This window comes from Chamaea fasciata, unplaced genomic scaffold (genome assembly GCF_029207755.1).
Source record: "Chamaea fasciata isolate MVZ Bird 193981 ecotype frontalis unplaced genomic scaffold, bChaFas1.0.hap1 SCAF_2, whole genome shotgun sequence".
Taxonomy (NCBI): Eukaryota; Metazoa; Chordata; class Aves; order Passeriformes; family Sylviidae; genus Chamaea; species Chamaea fasciata.
Genome location: NW_027094087.1, coordinates 69,639,861 through 69,656,671, shown reverse-complemented (window position 1 = coordinate 69,656,671; position 16,811 = coordinate 69,639,861).

The following is a 16,811-nucleotide window of genomic DNA, read 5'->3' as shown; positions in this document are numbered from 1 at the left end:
ATGTGGTTCTATACACTCGCTGCTAAATTATGCTGTTTTAGCTAGACTTGTAATTTTTTTGTATGTAACGCTGAAGAAGAATAATTGGAAAGAGCTGACCACTTGCACGACATCTGCCACATGTGGACTCATTGAGCAATTGTTTTGTTTTTAATTTTAGGTGTGCCTGATTTGTCAGTCTTTTAAACACTCTCTTCAGAGCAATCTGTAATTTTCTAATCCTGTGTACACACATTTACATAGTTGCTTATTTCACAGAATCACAGGATCACAGAATGCTGATTTGAAAGGGACAAGGATCACTAAGTCTAACTCCTGGTCCTGTACAGGACCAGCCCCAAGAGTGACACTATGGACCCTAGAGCATTGTCTAAATTCTTCTTGACTTCTGCTGTGACCACTTCCCTGGGGAGCCTGCTCCAGTTTCCAAACACCCTCTGACTACAGAACCTTTTTCTAACATTCAACCTAAACGTTCCCTGACACAACTCCAGGTCATTTCCTCCGGTCTTGACACTGGTCACTACAGAGTGTCTGTCCCTCCTCTTTCCCTCACAAGGAAACTGTAGATTGTGAAGAGGTCCCCCCTCAGCCCCCCCTCTTCTCCAGGCTGAAGAGACATAGTGACTTCAGCTGCTCTGAAGACCTCAAGGCCCTTCACTACTTTTGTTGCCCTACTTTGTACACACTCTAATAATTTAACATTTTTCTTAAATTGTGCCCAAACTGTCCCAGCGCTCGAGGTGAGGCTGCTCCAGTGCAGAGCAGAGAAGAGCAAGACAATCTCCTCCCTTGCCCAGCTGGTGATGCTGTGTCTGATGCACCTCTAGACACAGCTGGGCCCTCTGGCTGCCAGGGCACTGCTGACTCATGTTCAACTTGCCATCAACCAGAATCCCCAGGTCCCTTTCCATGGCACTGCTTTCCTGCTTCTCATGTCCCATCCCAGTTGCAGAATCCAGCACTTTCCCTTGTTAAGCTTCATGCTGGTGAGTTTCCAGTTCTCTTAACTGTCAAGGACTCCCTGCAGGTCTTCCCTGCCTTTGAGGTAGTCAACAACTCCTCCCAGCTTTGCATCATCTGTGACCTTGCTTAGTATTCCTTCTAGTCCTACTATCCAAGTCATTTATGACGGTGTTGAAGAGTAGAGGGCTGAGGATGGAGTCCTGTCTGGAACGTCATTGGTGTCAGGTCACCAATATCACTCCATTCACTATAATCCCCTAAGCCTGACCCGTGAGCCAGTTGCTCACCCACTGCATGATGGCAGACATTAGGCCTGACTGATTAGTGAGGTATTTTACTCTGTTATAAAATTAGCAGGTAATGCAGTAACTTAGTAATAGCTGGGAGAGACAGTAATTCTTTATCTTATTTTCATTTGTAGTAGCAGTCATGAAACTACTGCTCTATCTCTGTGTAGTGAATGTAAGAGGAAATTAAATTTACTTTTCCTTAGACCTTTTATAGATATTGAAATTAGGTAAAATGAAATTTAGGAAGACTACTTGCTTTTTAAGAAGATACTGTTTCAAATCCTGCATTTCTTAGGTTCATTTACAATGCAGAAAATATCAAGTACTCTGAAGATAAAGAAATTACACTTCTTTTGTAATTTGAAATAGTAGATCTGTAGAATTAGCCTTGCTGATTTAAGGCAGACTGCTAATGTTTTCAGCTAAGTAATTCCTGAGGTTCTTCAGTGAACTAAGGTCTAAGGAATTTATAATAATACTTGAAATATACTGTCCTATCAGAATCTGCATCACTCAATTTCTCATGAATTTTTCAGGAGTAGTTGCAATGTCCTTAAGTGTTTTAAAAATAAAGAATCATATAAAACCAAAATACAGAAAAAACAATGGTTTGGAATATTTTCCCTTTATTTTAGGGGTTGAAAATTATGTTACATTTCAATGATAATATAAAGCAAATTTCCAGGGTTTGACTTGTGTGCAAAACTACAAAAACCTGAATCTTCCTTACCACTGATGGTAGTAAAATGTATTTTAGGCATGCTCAATACAATTACTAGAATGTGCCCATAGATTTTTTTCATGAATGCATCTGATTGAACATAATCCGTTGCTAGGAAATTTTCCATAGTTCAATGCTAATTTATGATGCCTATTTAAGCTTTTTTTTTTTCTTTTACAGTTCTACATGAATTTGAATATCCTCTATAAATTACTTTAAATGTAAAAATTTCTAGCAATTTCTGTACTGTTATATAGTAAAACTCCAAAAGAAGACATGCGACTGCCTGGTACAGAAACAAAAATCAATATAACACATTACTGTTGTTTTGAGCAGATATGTCTTTTTAATTTGAATGTAACGGTTTTCACATTTTTTCTGCTACACACAACTGCATAAGCTTTTGATTTTACCAAATTTCCAGCCATTACCATGCGTACATTGTACTTTGACTTTTATTAAGTTCATTGTGCTGAAACCCATAAAGGAATTTTCATAAAATTATTCTCTTAACAGATGACATTCTTTCACTCTTGCCAAAATTGTATCCAGCTGCTTCTCTGCCCTCATGATAATAATCACTGGTGTTTTTCTCCTTCTAAGGTCATTTGGATAAGCACAGTACTGTGTTTTCCATTGCAGAATTCTGTAAAGTTTTTCTTTACCCTGTCTGTTCACTGCTGGCATGAATATTTCCCTGTAATGTGGGTTCTAATCTTCACTGGGCTATTTCTGCAGTCTGGACTATCCCAGAAACTCTATTTTTTTTCCAGCTGCACACTGTCTTTTATCAATGTGGAAACATCTCAGAAGGGAACAATGTAGTATCATATTTTCTGCTTTCATTTTCTCCTCAGGGCCTTTCCACTCCATTTTAATTATAATATTTGTTGTTATTATACCTCAATTTGTGTTCTGTACAAAGCAGCTGTTCATGCTTAACTAAGATTGGTTACTCATCTTTGTTAATTTAAAACATTGTTATTAACCACTATAGCATTACCTATTGTGTTTAATGAAGCATGAGACAAAGCTTAGTGAAGTCAATAGCAAATTTTCTATTAAGTACCATGATGTAGAGTAGAAACTTGAGGTGAATCTTTATTTTAATTTTAAATAAACATTTATTATTTAACTAACTTTTAATAACAGCAATAATTCATACAATTATTAACATCACTATTTGGGAAAATGGAATATTTTTATGAACACTGTGTGATTAATGGTTTTGAGCTGCATTCTTTCCAGAATAGGAACATTAAACCTTATTTTGACACTAAAGCATATTTTTTTTTTAAGGCAGCCTATAAATACTAATACCATTAAAAGACAAACAAAAATTCCTCTGCAAAATGTCAGGCTGCTTGAATTGATTTCTTTCTAAACATCTTGGTAAAAATTGGGAAAATATGAAACAAGATTAATATGAGTAAGAAGAGAAAATAGTAAGATAGACCTTTACTTGTGAAATAATTGTCTGTCTCTACTATAGATAAAAAAATATTCAGGCTTTGGTCCAAGAACCTAAGGGAGATTTTTGTTTAGTTTTGTTTCTTTCCTAATTTAATTTTTATGGGATTTTTTTCTGCAATATAGCTATATTGTAAAATTAAAACTCACAAACGTGATCACCTTAACCCCTATGCCTAAGAAACACCAAACCCCATAACCATCAGTGCTAATTACCGGTATCAACTACATGAAAGAACTTCAGGTTCCCCTTTCTAACAAATAATCCTGTGTGCTAGAGCAGAGGAGAAAAGCCTAATTTAAACCCCAAAATATCTCTGCTGTCCTAGTATTTCACATATGTTCCTTTTTACAAAATACAGTATCCTACACAATTTTATTTTTTAAGTTTGGTATGGCTTTTTAATGGATCTTACATATATTTTGGACTTCTCATTGAGATAGCTTTAGGCAGATGAAATTCTTGATCTATCTGGAAAGCTCAGTTGTTATCATTTAATACCAGTTAGAACTAGATATTGGCTGGACATTTGCTCTCACAGACCTTTAGAGACAAATCTGTACCTGCTTTAGATGGCTAGTTTTCATTTCCTTTGTTAATGTGAGAAAATCAGGTGCAGTGCTGCAAGTGAATAGGCAGCAACAAAAGAAAGGGGTGGGGGGAAAGAAAATGAAAGGGACAGAAGAGGAGACAACAATGACTGAGGTGCTTCAGGTTTTCTTTTCTTCTATTTTTACTGATAATATTTCTTCTCATGTCTCCCAGCTCCCAGTATATAGTGACAGAATATGAGAAACTCAAACACTAGTAAGTTAGCATGAAAGTAGTAAGTTAGCAGAACAGTTGATACATGGCAGGGCTGGGCTGGCATGGAAAATCTGGAGAAATGGCCTAGTAGAAACCTCATGCAGTTCGATAAAAGCAAATGGAAAATCCTGTACCAGGGACAGAGTAACCCCATACACATTACAGGGTGGATGGCACCTGTATGGAAAGCAGCTTTGCAGAAAATGGTCTTTAAATCCTGGCAGACAGCAAGCTGAGGATGAATCAGCAGTGTGTTCCTGTGATGATAATGACTAAATGCCTGCTATTGCAGTGGTTTTAGCTGCATTAGAAAGAACTATCCAGCAAGGAGAGGAAAGGGTTTTGTTGCCCCTGCACACAGTACTTCTGAGACTGTTAGATGTATTGTGTGCTATTTGGAGCTTTTTAATACAATAAAAACATTGGAAAATTTAATAAATTCAGTGGAGGGCTACTGTCACCATTTAAAGGCTAGAGTACTTGGTATTCAAAGAGTGGTTCAGATAAATGGATTTCTTAAGCCTTAAGAAAATACTGAGGGGGCCCTAATCGTAGTCTTCAGCTAACTGATGGATACCTATAGAGATGGAGCTAAAATTCTCTCTGAGATGCACTTGAAAAGATGAAAGGCACCAGGTAAAAGGAGTGCTGAGAGTAGTTTAGAACAGATTTAAGTGAAAAACTATTAAAAATTATTGAAAAGTAAGATGAACATAACCAGAACTGGTAGCCTAGAGAAGTTGTGGAATGTGCTGCCTTGAAGACACTCTGAAGTTGAGTGGAAAAAGTGTTGAGGACCTGATGTTACTTTTATGTTTGCCCTGTTTTTTATGAATCTCTCAACTAGAATCTCAACATCTCTCAAATCTCCATCTATCTATGACTCTTAATCAAAAAATAAAATAAATCGAAATTAATATTTCTTTGTTTTTGTGAAGAATTATTAATCACTGTGTTTTAGATAAACTGGTATACTGAGTTTTAATTGGCACAATATTTTGTTTCTGTTACGTCAAGTGGCTCAAAGAGTGTTTTTGAGTTACATTAGCTGAATCATGATTATACTCCTTAATACAATAAAATTTTTTCAGATTAAAAAATCAGAGCGGTGCTTGGTGATGGACAGTCTTTTGGTCTTTCTGTTCAGTATTATGGAACTTAGATTAGAAAACCTAACTCATCAGCACAAATAATAATAAATTATTTATTGAGATTCATGCCCTAAATGACAGTCTGAGAAGTTTTGTCCTAGAAAAATCCAGTGAGATTTCTCTTTTCTCCTTTCCTTGCCTTGCCTTTCCTTGTCTTGCCTTCCCTCCCTTTCTCTCTTCTCTTCTTTCTCCCCTCCCCTCCCCTCCCCTCCCCTCCCCTCCCCTCCCCTCCCCTCCCCTCCCCCTCTTCCTCTTCCTCTTCCTCTTCCTCTTCCTCTTCCTCGTCCTCTTCCTCTTCCTCTTCCTCTTCCTCTTCCTCTCCTCTTCCTCTCCTCTTCCTCTCCTCTTCCTCTCTTTTCTCATAGAAAGAGGTGCATTAAAAATTTGCATGTTACACAAGGAGAGGAAAGAGTAAGCACATTGTTTAGATCTTTCTCTTATGAACATACATCAATGAATTTTCAGTATATACATACCTACATGACATTAGGATGGATTAAACCCTCATAAAGTCTATAAATATAATTTCCACAGTACCAGTCAGACCTAATGAAATATGATTCATCACCTAATTACAAATAGTAGTTGATAATATTTGATTTCTATGGTTGTATGGCTGAAAGAAAATCTGGTGTGCATATGTCTGCATATGTGAAGTTGGATGTCTGATTTACCATCTGCACTCAAAGGACAGGAAAAGCTGTTCAGACTAGTACAATTAAAAAATTCCTACTGTCTAAAAAGATGGGAAAACAACACTGAATAGTTTTCATTTTTTTTAATGCATGTGAAAACAGCATGGACTTTGTTTTGCATAGAATAATTTTGGATATATTTTCATAGAGAAACTGCTATATTTGTCATGTTCTCCTCAGTATATTATACTGTGTAATATTTTGATTACATTTTGTGAGTGCGAAAGCTTTGTGTAATAAATCTGGTTATAAAATACTGAGAGTGTTTAGAGGTTATTTTCAAATAGGCATATGTAAAACAATGTTTAGTGATGACAACTTGTGATCCTAAATATTAACATATGTGTTTTAAAATGGTAATTTAATAACTATTCTCTATTTGAAAATTGTTTAGTAACACTGTTTAAATAGAGACATATGTGCAGGAAAAGTGCTGATCTTCATCTGGGTTTTTTCTTGCATTGCTTTTTGTTTACTTCACTATGCCTTTTCATTTCTCAAAGGCATATCACAAACGAGGGAGGGACATAGGAGAGCTCCACACTAACACCCTCTCTGGAATACTTCACTGGACCAGATTCTTCAAAGATTAATAGCACTTCATAAAATAAGTTGTAATTTTTGCTTTTTAATTGTTTGAGTTCTATTAATAAGTAATGAATTTCATTATAGATTAAGAAAGAAATACCTGAGAATTCTATTGCCAGAATTCCTGGTGACCTCTTTCTTGCTTATGGATATAAGCACTAGATTATTATCCTCATTGACCTCCTGCTGCCTTCATTACAGGAGATTGCAGTATGTATGAAACTGCTTTCTGACTGGGGTTTCATATTGTGTTCACTCACATGTTTTTTCCTAAATTTCTGCTTATTTTAGCAATCATCTGAAGTTTATAGAATCAGAGAATGCTTTTGGCTGGAAAGAACCTTTAGAGGTCATCCAGTCCAACCCCCCTCCCACAGACAGGAACATCTTCCACTAGATGATGTTGCTCAGAGCACTTCCAGCAATGAGATATCCACAGCTTCTTTGGGAAACCCATTCCAGTATCTCAACACCCTCAGTGGAAAATAATTTCCCCCTATCCAATCTAAATCCACTCGCAGTTTAAATCACAACCTTATGTGTTATTACTACTGGCTCTGGCAAAAAGTCTCACTCTATCTGTCATCTGTCTTACAAGCTCACTTTAAATACTGAAAGGTCTCAGTAAGGTCTCACAAGAATCTTCTCCAGGCTGAACAACCCCCAGTCTCGCAGCCTTTCTTTACAAGAGATGCATTACAGCCCTCTTACCATTTTTATGCCCCTCCCCTGGGATTGCTCTGACAGCTCTGTATTTCTGGAGCTGGAGTCCCAGAGTTGGAGGCAGTGCTGAAGGTAGGTTCCTGCAAGAGTAGAGAGTGAGAATCACCTCCTTGAATCTGCTGCCCACACATTTTTTTGTGCAGCCCAGGATATGGTTGGCTTTCTGGGCTGCAAGTGCATATTGCTGGTTCCAGGTTTTCATTTACCAGTATATAAAGTCCTTCTTGGTACTGCTGCTCTCTGTTTGTGCATCACCCAGGATGGACTACCACTGTATTACCCCGACCCAGGCGCAGCACCTTGCACTTGGTCTTGTTGAAATTCACAAGATTCTAATAGGCTCACCTCTCAAGTCTGTCAAGTCCCCTCTGGATGGCATTCCTTCCCTCATGTGTATTAAATGCACTACTCCGCTTATTGTCATCTGCCAACTTGCTGAGGGTGTGCTTAATCTGACTATCTATCACTGATTAAGATACTAAATGGTTTTGGTCCTGCTACAGAGCCTTGGGGGACACCACTTGTTACTAGTTTCCACTTGGACATTCACCTATTGACTGTAGTTCTCTGGCCACAGCCAAAGTGTCCATAAATCAAACTCATATTTCCCTAATTTAAGGCTAAGAATGTTGTGGGGACTGTATCAAAGGCCTTAGTGAAGTCCAGGTAGATGATACCTATAGCTCTTCCCTTGTTCATTGATGCAGACTCTGCACTGTAGAAAGACATTAGAATGGTCAGCTATGACTTGCCTCTACTGAAGCTATGCTGGCTGTCTTCAATCACCTCCTTGCCTTCCATGTATTTCTACATGTCTTCCCACAGGATCTGTTCCATGAATTTACTGAGCACTGAGGTGAGGCTGACTTGTCAGTAGTTTCTAGGGTCCTCCTTTATCCCTTTTTTATAAGTGTGCACAAATTCCCTTTCTCCAGTCACTGGAGACTTTGTTTGGCTACCATGACTTCTCAAATATATTGAAGATATATATTCTCAAATATATTGGCGACTACATTGGACAGTTCCCTCAGGATCCTGGGATGCATCTCATTGGGTCCTATTGACTTGCGTCTTTTCAGGTTCCTCAGGTGGTCTCAAACCAAGTTCTTTTCCACAGTGGCACTCTCCAGCCTCTTGTTTCTTGGTCTATATGGGTTTGTCCCATCCCAGATGCAGAATTCAGTGCTTGCCCAGGTTAAACTTCATGCAGTAGGTGACCGCTCATCTCGCTAATTTGTTGAGGTCTCTCTGCAGGGCCTTGCTGCCTTTGAGGGAGTCGACAGCTCCTTCCAATATAGTTGCTGGCAAACTTATTTAGTTCTCCTTTAAATTCTGTGTTCAAGTTATTAATGAAGATACTGAAGAGCACAGGGCTGTGGATGGAGCCCTGTGAATCCCATGAGTGATAGGACACCAGCCTGATGTTCCCTTTGAGCCAGTTGCTCACCTATCACGTAACACAGTTATTCAGCAGTGCTGCACGCTTTGTTCACAGGGTTTCTGTGGGAGGCAGCATCAAAAGTTTTGCTGAAATCCAAAAAGATTATATCTACCAGCTTTCCTAGATCAGCTCAGTGGGTTACACTGTCACAGAAGGAGATCATGCTCAACAAGCAGATCATGTTCGACTGTGACTTACAACTGCATCATCCTCCAGGAGTTTTTCAATACTTCCCTGAATATTCTTTTCCATGATGTAGGCATTTTAGAGAATGACTCATGATAGATCCCTTAGACATTTGTCTTCATATGGGATGAATTTATTGGCTGAAGCACATGTATCTTTCCAGTTACTGTAGAAGTGTCGCCCTGATCTTTTTCAGCCTTCTGATGTTTGCATTTTTGTAATAGAGTTTCTCACAGATTTTCATGTAAACAAACATAATGTTTTGTAAACTGTTCTGCTTGCTTATTGTTCCTCTCTTGAAGAGAGACAATTAACGAACTTCTAATTTGACCAGTGTAATTGGAGAAGTGTCAACCTTGTTTGTCCAATCTGTGGTCAATGTCCAAAATCTATATAAATTGAGGTAATTTATATATATAATATATTATTATTATCAATTTTTATATATAATATATTATTATAATATAATCCTTTTTTTTTTTTTTTTTTTTTTTTTTTTTTTTTTTTTTTTTTTTTTTTTTTTTTTAAACCCTGATGACTGGGTACATGTCCTTCATTTTGTGTCCTATAGTGACATAGAGCTAATTCAGAAATTTTCTAGTTGGACTTCCAGCTAGAAGACTTTTGGGTCTGCCAAAAGTCCTGTTTTCCATCTGCCAAACTTATACAAGTAATGTAACTGTGCTGTTCATTAAAAATTGAGATCTTTGGCCATCTTTAGTGATGCTAAATTACTACAATTAGGCAAACACATCCTGTCCTGTCTGCTTTATGTGTGTACTTTGGTGTGAGCTGAGTATCTGCCTGAATTCCTCTATACTGACTAGATCCATTTACTCTGTATTGAGACCATACCAACTCACATGGTGGTACTTAAAACTCAGTCACCTGCTTGCAGACTTGAATTTAAATGTGTGGAGTCTCAAGCTGACTTTTAGAGATTAAATTAGTTACAACTTGCCTTTGAATGGGTGAATGCTAAGTTTATAATATGATCATGCAGAACACCAAAGCAACAATAAATTAACAAGTACATTAATGTCAAGAGAAAAAAAAAAAAAAAAACAGAACACCAAAATTAATTCTTTGCCTATAGAAATAGGGGGTGGGGAGAAGGAGGGATGTGCAGTTTAAACCATGGTTTTCTTTCCCCCTTTTGTGTTTGGGATTTTTTTTAACTATTCTCTACTTGCATAGAGTTGATCTGAAAGCTATCCTCAAGTCCATATTTATCCCACCCCTTATAACTTCTTGTCATGTGCTGGAAATGTTATGCAGAAAAAGTCCACCAGCTTGCAGTCTCATACTTTCCTGACTTCAAAAATTTTGCACTGTACATAAGTCCTTTACTGTTCTTAAGAAGAGATACATGCAAGTAGTTTGCTTTCTTAGTGGAGTAAAAATTCATAAATAAAACCCACAGTATTATAAAGCATGACACAGAAAAAGAAAGAGCTTATTTTTCTTTACTTTTTTTTGTTAGCCCTTCTTTCCTCTGAAGATGATAAACTAAAATTGAAATGGAAGATATTGTGGGGTGTCTGTTTGTTTCTTTGTTTTTTAAATGGAAATATTTTTTTCAAATATACTAACCAAAATTGTAAATCGCTTTCAAATATGCTGTATTTGTTTTCCTTTAACGTAAAAGTTTTTTATCTCATAAGTAAGGCAAAATTTTACATTGTATATTAGTTTTTAATTTCAAATATGAAATTGAATAATCTTTTATTTTTTTCACAAACACTTGAGGAAAGAAAAAAAGATCAGCTATTAAATGTAGAAAAAAATAAATATTCATCATCAGGAAATAATTGAAAAAGTTGTTGGGGGCAGAAGAGGCAAAGGAAATGGGAAGAGATGGCATTTTCATTATGAAAGTACAGCAGCTACAAATTACCCAAGCTGTGCACAGTTTATAGAGTCCCTGACAGATGAAAATCCATTTTTGGCTTATTGTTCGACCACTTGCAGAATCACTGAATTAGGTAGATACTGAAATAGAAAAAATAATGCAGTAAAATCCATCTGTTCATCTCAGCCTCCTTAACTACGGGAGACAGAAAACATCCCCCTCTTTTGTATTCCTGCCCTGAGTTGCAGTCATTATATATAGGAGAGCTGAGATAGCACTGTAAATTGAAAAAAAAATGGAATGTATGCTCTGTAAATGAACCCTGGTTCTTTAACTGTGAAACACTCTAGATCTCCATCCTTTGCATTCAGAATTTGTTTTAGAAGTTGTAAATTTGGTGTCTTTTCTCAGCTAAGATGGTATCAGCCTGGTTGTTTGCCCTTTTCTTTCTTTCAGTGATCTATTTTCTTTGAGACAGCTCTCTTGTAGCTGTTTTATATGGCTCTATTTCCAATTGATGAAGCACATACATTCTGGGAAGAAGACGGGTCTGCTTTGAATGTAGATGGATTACCTGAGGATCAGAGCTGGTAAAGAAACATTTTAACAGCAGTTATGAACAGATTGTCATGTTTTGTCAGAGGTTTACTTAAACCCAGGGCTTAAATATATCGAAATTCTAAGTACTACTATATTACTCCAAGGATTAGGAGTAGCACCTAGGAGAGGATTTTCTTTATTTATTAGGGAAGACTTTTTTGTTTTGGTTTGGTTTTTTTTGTAACTCTCAACATGCTGCAGAGGAAAGTAGAAATTATTTTTTTTCTTTAACTCCTGAGTAGTGTTACACTATTCTGTATTTCAGTTTTTCCTGACTGTGGGTTTTACATTTAATGCTTTTATTGTCAGTAGTTCAGAGTATTTTTCACTTGTTTTAACCATCATCCGCATGTGAGAGAACATTCAGAGGGCTTATCATATCCATCATATCCATTTATAAGATCTAAAAAAGGATCCATTTCACCTTGGTGAGGCTAAATAATTATTGAATCATATTAAAATCTGTCTTACTTTCATGACATTTGTGGTTTTATCTCTTCATTATTTGACAAATAACTTAGTCTCTATAGTCTTCCATGTTTGTCATTAGCGTCTGGAAAATAAATTTTGCCTCTGTTCTGTCATATGGACTTTCATCATGATTCTACAGGCTTCCCAGTGTAATTCCCAGGGTAAATTCTTAGCTGCTTCTTTTTGAAACACTGAAACACTTTCTTGTACGCTTTCTTAACACTGAGAACTCATCAAGTTGAAATATCTTTTGGAAGCATATGGATATTTAGCCTTCAGGATTAAGGTAAATATTCCCTCTTCTTAAAATGAAATTCCAAAGGGAAATTAACCTAAACAAAACATATTTGACTTGTGAAACAAAACAGACTGTGTAGCATAAGGATCCTTTGCTTCACTTAATATTTTCAATTCAAATGAAGTACTGCTGCATTTTATGTTGGTCACGAGAATATCATTCAACATCAGCATTAGAAAAACAAGGCTGAAGAATAGTAATTTTATTATTATTATGTAATCAACCAAAAAAACCCCAAAAAACCAACGAACCCAAACCATAACAACCATCAACAGATAAAGTTTATATTAGGATTCATTCTCAGGGTTATACTGCTTTTGCTTAACCTCTTACATCATCTGGATTCATACAAGTGTATTAAGGATTTGTATTTACTTCATTACTGTCTCTTACTCTCTAGGAATATAATTTTATGGCTATTGATCCAAACATTGCTTTGAGTATTATTTGATTTATACGTTCTGATTTCTTAGCCCTTAAAGTGATTATTGTAAATAAAAGAATTAATCACACACAAGAAGTACGCTGAGGCTGAATTTATACATTATGCAATGCTTCATTTCTGTTTCAGATTAGAAGTAGAGTGGTATCTTATTCTTCACATTTGTCTCCTCAGTCTGTCTATTTCAGAACCAATGAGATGAATAATAGTATCAAATTATGATTAAATGAATGAAGGACTTAGAATGGGCCCATCAACTTTTGATGTAATTCTTCGTTGCTGATACCTGCAATTAAAAAAAAAAAAAAAAGTGTGATTCATGAAGAAGTACAGTCAGCAAGCAAAATTAATCTCAGTACCTTGTGTCAATGCATTCGTACCACAGGCAGAATGGGAGCCTCCCACAGAGTTCATTAGAGAAGTCTTCCCTTGGAATCAGAATGCACAGAAAGGACCCCCTGGCTTCCTGCCCCACTTCTCAGACAGGAGCCTGGATGTGCCTGGATCCAGTCTTAGCCCCAGGCTTAGTCAATGTTTAATGACTAAAAGATTACATACTTGTAATAAACCTTTATATAACTTTGTCTTTCAGGATCAAAAACGGCAAAACAAACATACTTATGTAAATAAATTATTTATTTACATTTATTTTGATAATGATTGGACTAAAATATCTTAATCAGAAGTACTTATTGCACTCTGTGCATAGCTATAACTATAGTGCACTATTTTTAAGCAATATCAAAGCAATTATATCAAAGCTAACAAACCTCCACAATTATTATGTAGGTATTTATGCTACTCACCCATACCATCATACTATACCCCAAGAAAGGGTATATTAGGAAAATCTCCCATTAAAATATGGGACCACGTAGGAGAAGTAATACTGGTCATCTTGCCCCTGCTGAGTAACAGCTGTGTTAATTACACAACTCAGCCTCACCCCTGATGAGTCACAGCTATATCCAATAGAGGTAAGTGTGGTAAAAGGGAATGGGTTAGCTGGTGAGGATTGTGAAGGAGGAGGAACCTTGAGGAAGAGGGGATGAGAAAATCAAGAAGAAGGATCCTGGGGAGAGAGGATCCCTGTTGTGAGGTCAGTCTAGGTCTGCAATTAGAATCTGTTGTCAGAACCTGCAGTCACAGTCTAGCCAGGTAGAAGCCTGTAGTCAGAGTTTAGCAGGAAATAACTAGCAGTCAGAGGCTGCAATGGAAACCTACAGCAGGAGCTTGCTGCAGCTAGAGTCAGTGAATAATTGGAGTCAGGATGGTTAAGCTGTAAAGAGGAATAAACCAGGATCCTTTTCATGCTGTGATAAACCTGAAGTCTGTGTCTTGGCTCATTTCTACCCTCTAAAAAGAGGGCTGCTGCAAGGCCTCTGTGAGGAGAAGCCAGGGCAGCTCCAGTCTGGACACAACCAATTCCAGATGGCTTAACTGGACCTGCCACAGAGTGTGACTGAGCCCTTCAGCCATGCCTGTGGCATTTAAGGGAGATCAAGCTTAAGAAAGGGTCAAATGATGAGCAAGCAGTGAAGAGCAATTGAGATGCAGCCCTCTGAGCCCTAGAGTCAGGGAACAGGAGTGGGAGGTGGTGGTCCAGGTGCTGGAGAAGGATTTTCCTGCAGCCCGTGGTGGACTGCTGTGGAGCAGGTGGACATGGCCTGGAGGAAGTTGCAGCCCATGATGAGCTTGCCTGCAGCAGGCTCTCTTTTTCTCCTGTTTTGCTAAGGAGGAGGAGTGAGAGAGCAGTTGGGGTGGGTGTTTGGCAGCCAGCCAACGTCAGCCCACCACAGTCAATTTTCCTTTTATGTCAAGACCCAGAAATATTGGTGCAGTGCAGGGAGTATCTTTTTCCCTCCTGGCATCCCCAATTAAAATTAAATAGAATGCGTACAGCACCAAAGCCATAGAAATTGTTAAAACTCACATAATTATTTGGTGTGGATTTCATCAACAATCCTGGTTCTCCTTCCTCTAAACTCAATTTATTGCATTCAGGGCTGTTATTATATCTTTTAATTAAAATATTTCAAGACTTGAACCTGACTTTTCTAATGGAAGATCCCACAGAAGCATAAACACCGAGTGTCAAAATTACACATGAGGAAATGAGAACTGCTACGGAGGACTGTTGAAGACAATAGTGATGCCTTTTTGGTGTTTCTCAAGAGAGAGAGAAAGTGTAAATGTTGATTAAACAGTCTATGAAACTTGTTGGTTCTTAAGTAAATGAATAATTTATCTTAGTTTTTCTTTTATACTTACTTATAACAATTTACCTGGATAATAGAATAAGATGCATATATTGTTTGGATTTTTTTTCCCAATTACGCCTGCTTAGCAGTGCAATCTCTAACTTCCCACACCTGACCTAATGGAAGAAGCACCCTGATTTCTGTATTTGTGCATATTCCATTGTATTTTGTGTATAGGTAACTAGAATTTTTTGCTACTGAACTAAGCAATGTACAGAAATCAATCCAAAATTTAACTTCAACATTATTTATGTCATATCTCAAAGAGGCTCAACAAAGAAATTGTGTTTTGTAGTACAAAGGGTACCTCAAAATATATAAGTGTCAATATATCTGATTTCATCAGGGAATACTTGACTGGGTTTTTTCCAAGAAAAACAAAATGGTTCTAAATCTAAGATTCAGCCTCAGGGAAATTAATTTTTTTCCCCTTTGCATAAGGACTATTTTTATGTGAAATAATACTCCCTTTAAGGATTCCGTGGTCACTCCAGCTTTATAGCTTTGAAATTCTGTTATTCACAGAGAAAAAAAAATTATATATATATATATATAGGAAAAAGGTTTCTTCTCCTTGACAATTTAGTTCAGGAGAGATCTTGTAAACTGAATGCTGAACTGTCAGATATGGGTACTGAAGTTCCAACTATTAGAAAATCGGTGTTAGTACTTTTGTAAGTAACAAAACATTTATATTTTGCAGATTCTTTCTACCACTCTGCTTATGGTGTTTTTTTTTTGTTTTTTTTTTTTTTTTTTTTTTTTTTTTGTTTTGTTTTGTTTTGGTTTTTTTTTTTTTTTTTTTTTTTTTTTGCCAGTACAATTTGAGATTACAAGTAAAGTGCAATTTGGCCACAGTACCTTTATGATAGAGCTCAGTGAAGCATGAGCCAGACAGCACCTATTAATCCCATCATCTCACCTTTTTCTTATTGGAAATTGCTATATTAAGAAAAAATAAAGAGAGAGCCCACATCATGGAGAAAGGATAACAAAAAAATCATCTTCTGCATTGTTGGGGGTTAGGTTTGTTCCTTCTTTCTCTAAAGAATTTTTTCCCCATAAGTTACCAAAGAGACCAAGTGTTGGATACTTGAGAGTACTTAACTGAAACAAAGAGGTGGACAAAGTTGGAAAAGAGAGATAATGCAGGTAAAAGACAGAGCTTGAGGCAGCTATGGGCTCTTCTTTTTTCAGTGTTGGGGAAGAGAGAGTACAGCTGTTGCTGGCTAGAAGAGTTTCACTGTGGTCAAAAGGATCCAGTCCTGAGAAATCTACTATCACCGGTTCGTCCTGAATCCTGAGTTTTCTCTGCCACGCACGGGAGCTGGGCCGGCCCTGCCTCGCCTTCGGCTTCTTCGGTGCTGCTCCTCTTGCTACAGTGTGACCCTGCACCCCCTGCACTGCCAGGACATCCTGCCCCTGCCTGCCGAGACACCCTGCCATCCCAGCTACCAGCCCAGGACTTTTCCACTGTTTCAGCTTGGTGCTCTGAAGATCCTGCAGAGACACCGAAACCAAACTGCCCTGGGTTTTGTGAAACAAAGCCCTCAAGGTTCTTGGTACTGTTTTCGTTTGTTATTAATGCTGTAGTTGTTTGGTGGGGGTTTTTGTGTGTTTGTTTGCTTTGTAATACATACTAGTAAAGAACTGCTATTCCTATTTCCCAAATCTTTGCCTAAGAGCCTCTGATTGTAAATTTATAATTGAAAAAAAAAAAAAAAGGGGGTGAGGAGGGTTTACACTCTCTATTCCAAAGGAAACTCCAGTTGTTGGGGTTTTTTTATTACCTAGCAGATACCTGTCTTCCCAAACCAAGACATGCTTCAATACCTTTTCCCCAGTCTC